The sequence below is a fragment of the Echinops telfairi genome, unplaced genomic scaffold (genome assembly GCF_000313985.2).
Source record: "Echinops telfairi isolate 266 unplaced genomic scaffold, ASM31398v2 ScPeMD7_7420;HRSCAF=8458, whole genome shotgun sequence".
In the NCBI taxonomy this organism is placed as follows: domain Eukaryota; kingdom Metazoa; phylum Chordata; class Mammalia; order Afrosoricida; family Tenrecidae; genus Echinops; species Echinops telfairi.
Window position 1 is genome coordinate 45,735,601 of NW_022111320.1, and position 7,574 is coordinate 45,743,174.

General features: G+C 43.7%; 1 protein-coding gene and 1 pseudogene across 2 annotated transcripts in view; both read left to right on the plus strand.

The window, feature by feature from the left end:
- LOC105978743 overlaps positions 1–1,069 on the plus strand; it is a 4,345-nt pseudogene extending 3,276 nt beyond the window's left edge.
- Positions 1–7,574, plus strand: part of NEK11 (NIMA related kinase 11) — a 295,896-nt gene that overhangs the window by 216,181 nt on the left and 72,141 nt on the right. The gene's annotated exons all lie outside the window — the stretch shown is intronic.

Here is a 7,574-nt window from a genome sequence, read left to right on the forward strand (position 1 = left end):
TGGAGAATTCAGGAATGAATTACAGAGTATGAAAAAACTAGGCAAAGTTAAAAAAAATAGGCAATTATTAATCATGGAAATCCAAATAGTTATAAGAGGAAACAAGTAATTTGTACACATTAAGGGCTTATCTGCACACAGTATTTAAATAGTCATAATAATTTTCAAACTGAGCTATATTTGGAGAGAGAGAAAATGCATAAACATTGGAGAGAGAGGGAACTTAGGCACATCTACTAATCCACAGTAGGAAGTCCACAAATAATGCTAAAATTGAAAGTGAAAGAAGAGCTGTGTAAACTTGTGATGTAGAGAAACCACGGTATGCACCAAAGTGAAGCAACACGATAGTCACTTTGGGGAAAAGAAGTCGGAAACAGCCATTTAAATAATAGTCATAAACCTTGTCTTGTTAATTGACTTTTCAAACTATGTTTGTAGATTAAAACTATATTTCAGATTAAAAATCCATTTTTTAAAAGATGGTATTACATTCATCAAAGCTGGATAACTCCCAGAAGCGAGTTCTGCTGGGAATGAGCTGACCTGGGGCCCTACGGTGACTCTTACAGGGATGTCTACTGGCCAGGAGGCCAAGCCCTGTCCAGGTATCTTCTGGATAACCCTGACATTGTCAGAGGACACCCCATGTTAGCTCTTGGAAGTGGATGTGGAGTGACAGCTACCGCTGCTAAAATGAGTGGGACATCAAGGCTATTGGCCAATGGCTCAGACCCTATTGCAGGAATGGCCATTCCACTGACCTGTGAATTGAGCCAGCTGAATCCTTTTCCCATTTTAACCACACAAACATTTTGGATTTGAAACAAGATACATGGGACCTTGATGTCCTTGGAGATACGTTTTAGACGGTCCTCATCGATCGTTGAAGAACTGCATTTGAACTCACAAAACTCAAATACTGATGGGTAATCCTGGGAGGCCCCAGTTCAGTGGACACAGCGCTCAGGGTCAACTGCACAAAGTGGTTGAATACTCGCTTCCGGAAGCCTGCCAGGCAGGACAACAATGGATGGACAACAATGCAGCGTGGGATTTTCAGCCTTGAGTTCACCAAGTGCTCCCAAGTTTGGATCTAGCTATGTCTGGTTTTAACCCTAAACATTTCCACTACAAGAGATCGTCTCCAGTTAAATGGATGTTCTTTCCTGCTAAATGTCAAGTCTTGTTCCCAAATGGTGCAGGCTAAAGGGTTTGTCAGCCGTTGTTAGGAACTGCGTCTGCATCTCCATGTAGGCCAATTCCACAAATCTGTTTCTGCAGTCAGTTTCTTTTTCTTCCGGCTGTATTGCTGTAGGGATATGATGGCATCTCACCTAGTGGTGTAGCAGACCCATTTCTGAAGTTGAGGACAACTATGATGTCTTGGCATAAAACAAAATTTACCCCCAAAACAACAACAAAAAGTGTATGGTACTTGCTTATAAATTAAAATGAAAATAGCTTCTTTCTAGACTCCCCTCTCCCTGCCCTCCCGTAGTGCCGACAACGTGCACTGGGCTACCTGGCACTGGAAACCAGTTACCAGCTTTCTCACAACCAGGACTTGATTTCTGCCAGTCTTTGGCATCTCTAGCAGACGTTTAGGGAGGCATAGTGGGTTAATCACTGTGGGTTAATCACTGGGTTGCTAACCTCAAAGTCAGTGGTTCAAGCCCCCCAGCTGTTCTGTGGGCTTTACCATGCCTCTCGAAGGGATTTACTGTTTCAGAAAGTCTAGGGAGCCGGTCTTCTGTTCTCTGGAGGGTTGCTAGAACTCAGGATCAACTTGACAGCAGTGAAGGTGGTTGGTTGGTTGGTTGGTTGATTTGGTCCAAGACACACATTAAGAAGTGCCACTGGAGATCCCCTTGCAGAGGAGTCTCGGGGAGGAGATGATCCAGACAGGGTGCGATGTAGCAACGATGAAAAATACAACTTTCTTCTAGTTCCTAAATGCTTCCTCCCCACCCCCGCCCGCCCCCCCACTATCATGATCCGAATTCTACCTTGCAAGTCTGGCTAGACCAGAGGATGTACACTGGTACAGATAGGAACTGGAAACACAGGGAATCCAGGGAGGATGATCCCTACAGGACCAGTGGTGTGAGTGGCAATACTAGGAGGGTAGAGGGAGAGTGGGTTGGAAAGAGGGAACTGATTACAAGGATCTGTATGTGACCTCCTCCCTGGGGACGGACAACAGAAAAGTGGGTGAAGGGAGACGTCGGACAGGACAAGATATGACAAAATAATAATTTATAAATTATCAAGGGCTCATGAGGGAGGGGTAGGGGGAAGGGAGGGGAAAAATGAGAACCTGAAGCCGGGGTCTTAAGTAGAGAGCAAATGTTTTGAGAATAACGAGGCCAATGAATGTACAAATGCGCTTTACACAATTGATGTATGTATGGATTGTGATAAGAGTCATATGAGCCTCTAATAAAACGATTTTAAAAAATGGAAACATACAGTAAAAGAAATTATGCTTTCAATGCATCAATAAAGCTCTCAGTGTTTATTCAAAAAAAAAAGTGGACATTGAGAACAATTTGGAACCTGGTCCCAGCCACCAACAAACCAGTGCCAAGCTGTGCAGCATCACCAGGACACCTGCTAGGTGCTTCTTTGAAACTCGCTGCCATGGAGTTGATGCTGACTGGTAGTGACCCTAGAAGACAGAGAACTGCTTCTGTGAGTTTCTGAGACAGTAACTTGATGAGAGTAGAAAGCCTCCTCTTTCTCCTTCAAGGAAGCTAGGGGTTTTGAACGACGGACCTTGCAGTTGTAGCCCAATGTGTAACCACTCTGCCACCATGGCTCTCACAAGAGCATTTTGTCCCAAATAGACAAACCGCATAGCTGAAGCCCCAGGTTTCTCCTGAAGTTTTCCAGGGAGCATGAGAAGTGGGGCCTGTCATAAATAGGTTGCATAGTGATCCTAGGCAGAATTAGGAGAGGGAAGAGGAAAGATATGGAGTGAGGGTCCAGAGACTTGGAAAAGAATGTAGCGGTGCCCATTTCACCCAGAGCAGATCTTTGGAAAACACACTCTTTCCGTAGTTAAAATGGGTATCCTTTCTTCTTCCCCTCTTCCGCCTAAAAATGTGTATAAAGCATTTATGATGAGCCAGAAGACAAATGAACTTGCAAGGAGCTCTCAGTCTAGCCAGGGAGCAAACTCATCCTAGGGCACCAGGTACCCGGATGGATACAGCACATGTTATGAACTGTTACATGGAGGGGAAGTCCTTCCACAGGAGCAGAGTCCAGGGAAGATTTCATAAAATCAGGACGGTTGTGTAATTTCTTGTATCTGAGACAGCAAAACCAGCTTTTGTTCTGAGTCTAACACGTAGCCTGCCACAGGGTGTCTTTCTTTCCCCGTAACTAGCTAATAGATGAAGAGAAAGGTGTGGAGAGTTTGTGACGTGGTCAGGTGGGAGAAGCATTCTGCAGAAAGACTCGAGCAGTATAAAGCTCAGAGGTGTGAAAAGCTTGGTATCCTTGTGGAAATATCAGCAAGTTTGACCTTGCTGGACTGTAAGGTCTAAGGAAGTAATGGGTGAGCCGGAAGGTACAGGAAGTGAAGAATCTTGTGTTGTAGGGGAAGGAGTTTGAGCCCTAGCTTACAGGGTAGGTTCCACTGGTCCCTCGGCCCCACTAGCCAAGAATACCTGTAACAATCAACAAGGAAGAGGGTGCTTTGAAAGAAGTGACTTAGTATCGGGAACTGGTTACCCAGACAAGAGTGACCTCACTATAGTAACTCTGCCGGTCCAGGACTCTGCAGCCACAAGGACAGAAGATGACCTCTGTCTTTATTCTCTTTGAGCTTTCTTACAAAGAAAAATTCTTTCTCCATGTTTCTAAGGAACTAGATTAGGAGCCAAAGCGGTAAGTGAAGTTCAACACTCTTTCATGTTGAGCAAGTTTCTACAGAGACGTCATCAGCGGAATGGTACAAATCCTTGGTACACTGTACGTATAAAGAAGCTTTGTAGATCCAAACTGGATGTTGTCACAGAAGTAATTAGAATATCACAGATGTTCCAGAACCTCTCGCCCCACTAAGATTCCTTTAGTCTGTTGATCTGTCTGATCCGTTGGGCTTTTGAAAATTGTTACCCATCATTCTTCCTTTGAGCTTCACTAATGACGGTTTAATCTCTACTAAACAATATGCCTGAGAGACACCAGAGAAGCAAACTCCCTTCGCTTAAGCTCTGCAAGCACTAAGCCGTCAAGTGTAAGGATGACTGACAGCCGTTTAACCTTGGGCTATTGTGCCTTTCCCCTTGGCAGAAAAGAATTTCTCATCATAATTATTTTCAACACAATGTTTTATCTTTGGTGACTGACACAGTGGAATCACTCTCACTTGGAGGACAGGAAGGATATTTGAGATCATAAGCCACCAGGATCATTTTGATCTGATGCAACAATACCTGTTTGTCACTATTCCTTCTGTTTCCGTCTTACAGAAGTTTAATGGTTTCTGTAGGCTCTCTGATGCTCAAATAGAAGCAACTGATTCAGGGTCAAGCAGTTTATAGAGAACAGGTTATGTGTCTCCTGCCGTGTCAGGTATGCCCATTTGGCAGATGCATGGTGATGTCCGGGACGGTGTGGGGATAGAGAAAAGGCTTTGTAATATAAATACAATTTATATTATGATATGATTATTCATAGAATACTCTTGGCCAAAAAAAAAGTGTAAAATTTACCATTATCTAGGAGAAAAGGCCTACTAATAGAATTTGCCTAATGAGAAGAGAAACGTATCAATCATTCATTGATACATCCACACATTACAGTTTAATCAAAGTGTACACTTTGCAGAAGGCATTGCTATCGTTAGAGGTTACAGGGATGTGTTGGACTGGATCCTGCCCGTGAGCCCTTTGATTCTGTAGGGAACTAAAGAAAAGAGCCTACGTAATGATAAAACAGGGAGACCAGGAGGTGAGGGTTCATAAGGAAGAGATTGCCTTTCGTTGGGTTATTTCTGCCCTGTGGCTTCCATGGATAATGCTGTTGTGAACTTCTGTGTGAATGTGCTGTGGACATATGCGTCCACGCTCTCGGATGGACTTCCAGGAGTGGGATTGCTGGGGCATGTGATCACATTCGCTCATGAGAAGAGGGTCCCAGTGACTGTCAATCTAGCTGTCCTCGGGGAGGTGAAGTTGTCCCTTTGTGATCCTGATTTGCATGGCTCTGATGACTAATCATGTAACATTTTTTACATGTAACATTTTTTACATGTGTTTGTTGGTTATTTGTTATACCCTCTTCAGAGAAATGTCTATTCATACCTTGTGTCCAGCTTTTAAAAACTCCATGTATATCTCTTTGTTTTATTGAGTTATAAGAGTCCCCTATCCAGAGGTGGGAGCCCAAAACCCATCTGCAGAGTATCTGATCAGACTGAGCCAATGCCAGATCCACCCGAGCCACAGGCCAGAGTCTCGACCAGCCTGACTAACAGGGAGAGAGCATTGTGATCTTGATTATGCTGGATCGACCTCAATAATTGGCCAGCTGTGCCACCCTATAGACGGGACCTGGGCATGTTCTGTGTGCAAGTATCTCTTAATGGGTCCATGACAGAAATTTCTTCCCTAGCTTTTTCAATGTTGATGGGGGTCTGTCCCTTCTAAGCATTATTTGTAACTTTGTCTGTATACTATTATCCTTACCACCTTAGTGCGATTTTGTTTTTTATTGTGCTCTGTTGGGTCTCCCAGCTGTGAAGCACAGGAGTAGTGGGTGCATAATGAGAATAACTGAGACAAGGGGTTATAGGGAATACTGGGGTGGGGGGCTGGAGGATGGGGAAGGTAAGGGGGTCTCAGGAGTAAATGGTGAAGTCGGAGGGAGCAGGGAGCACTAGAATTGTTTGTGATTGCATAACTCATCTTGCAGGTGATTGAACTATGGGAGGGGGAATATTCTAAAAAAATTGATGTGGGGTTGATTTTACAATTCTCCTTGATATGATTAAATGATTGAACTATTGAATTATATGATATGTAAATTATTTTGCCAATAAAGCTGTTGGGGGGCGGAAAGAGTTCCTTAAGCCAAAGATATTGCTGGCAAATATTTTCTTTCCCCATTTTTTTATTAAATCATTTTATTGGGGCTTGTACAACTCTTATCACAATCCATACATACATCCATTGTGTCAAACACATTTGGACATTTGTTGCCATCATCATTATCAAAACATTTGCTTTCTACTTGAGCCCTTGATATCAGTTCCTCATTTTCTCCCCTCCCTTCCCACTACCCCCTCCTCATGAACCCTTGATAATTTATAAATTATAATTATTTTGTCATGTCTTACACTGTCCGACGTCTCCCTTCACCCACTTTTCTATTGTCCATCACCCAGGGAGGGGGCTATATGTAGATCCTATATAATCAGTTCCCCCTTTCTACCACACCTTCCCACCACCCTCCCAGTATCACCACTCTCACCACTGGTCCTGAAGGGATCATCTGTCCTGGATTCCCTGTGTTTCCAGTTCCTATCAGTGTACATCCTCTGGCCTAGCCAGATTTGTAAGGTAGAATTGGGATCATGATAGTGGTGGGGAGGAAGCATTTAAGAACTAGAGGAAAGTTGTATGTTTCATCATTGCTACTCTGCACCCTGACTGGCTCATCTCCTCCCCGTGACCCTTCTGTAAGGGGGTCTTTTTCTGTTTCTTGATTGTGTTCTTTGAAATGCATGTTTAATTTTGGTGAAATCCAGTTAGCTATTTCTTTTTCCTTTTGCTGCTCAAGTTTTTCAATGTCATGTCTATGCATCTTTTGCCCAATCCAAGGTCAGGATTTGTTTGTTTGTTTGTTTTCCAGCGTCTTGTGGTTTCAGTTCTGACAGTTCCATCTCTGACCCACGTTCAGGTGATTTTTATACGTGGTGTGAGGCTCAGCGGCCCAGCGCCATCACTTTGTATGTGGCTGTCCAGTTGTGCCAGCGCCCACGGATTCAAAGACTGAGGTGAAGCATTCCTTGTCCTCTGGGACGTGGGTGGTAGGATATTCCATTCCACCTCAGCTTCTGTTTTCTGTACTCACTGGGCTGTATGAGTTAGCCGAATCCTCATGAAGATTCACCTCGCGGCACCAGAGCGAATATGTCGACAGTCATTTCTTGTTGTGACTTGTATAAGCTGTTGTCATACAACACACAAGCAGACCCTCTTTCTCTTTGGGTTGTGCCACACTGTTACGGTTTCTCTCAATGGAGTGCTACCCTAGCTGTCACTTTTCGGGCTACTCTGTGTCATGTATCCACGCTTTATACTTGTTCAAGAGAAGCACAAGGCCCACAGTCCTGAGAGGAGAAGGGCTAGTTAGTGAGAGGACTAGTTAGTGAGAGGACTAGTTAGTGAGAGGACTAGTACGCGTTCCATTTTTAAGGCCATGAGTCTACACTGTGCTTGCTATACTTTTGTGGTTTTTTATAAATCATTTTATTAGGGGCTCATACAACTCTTATCACAATCCATACATACATCAATTGTGTAAAGCACATTTGTACATTCATTGCCCTCATCATT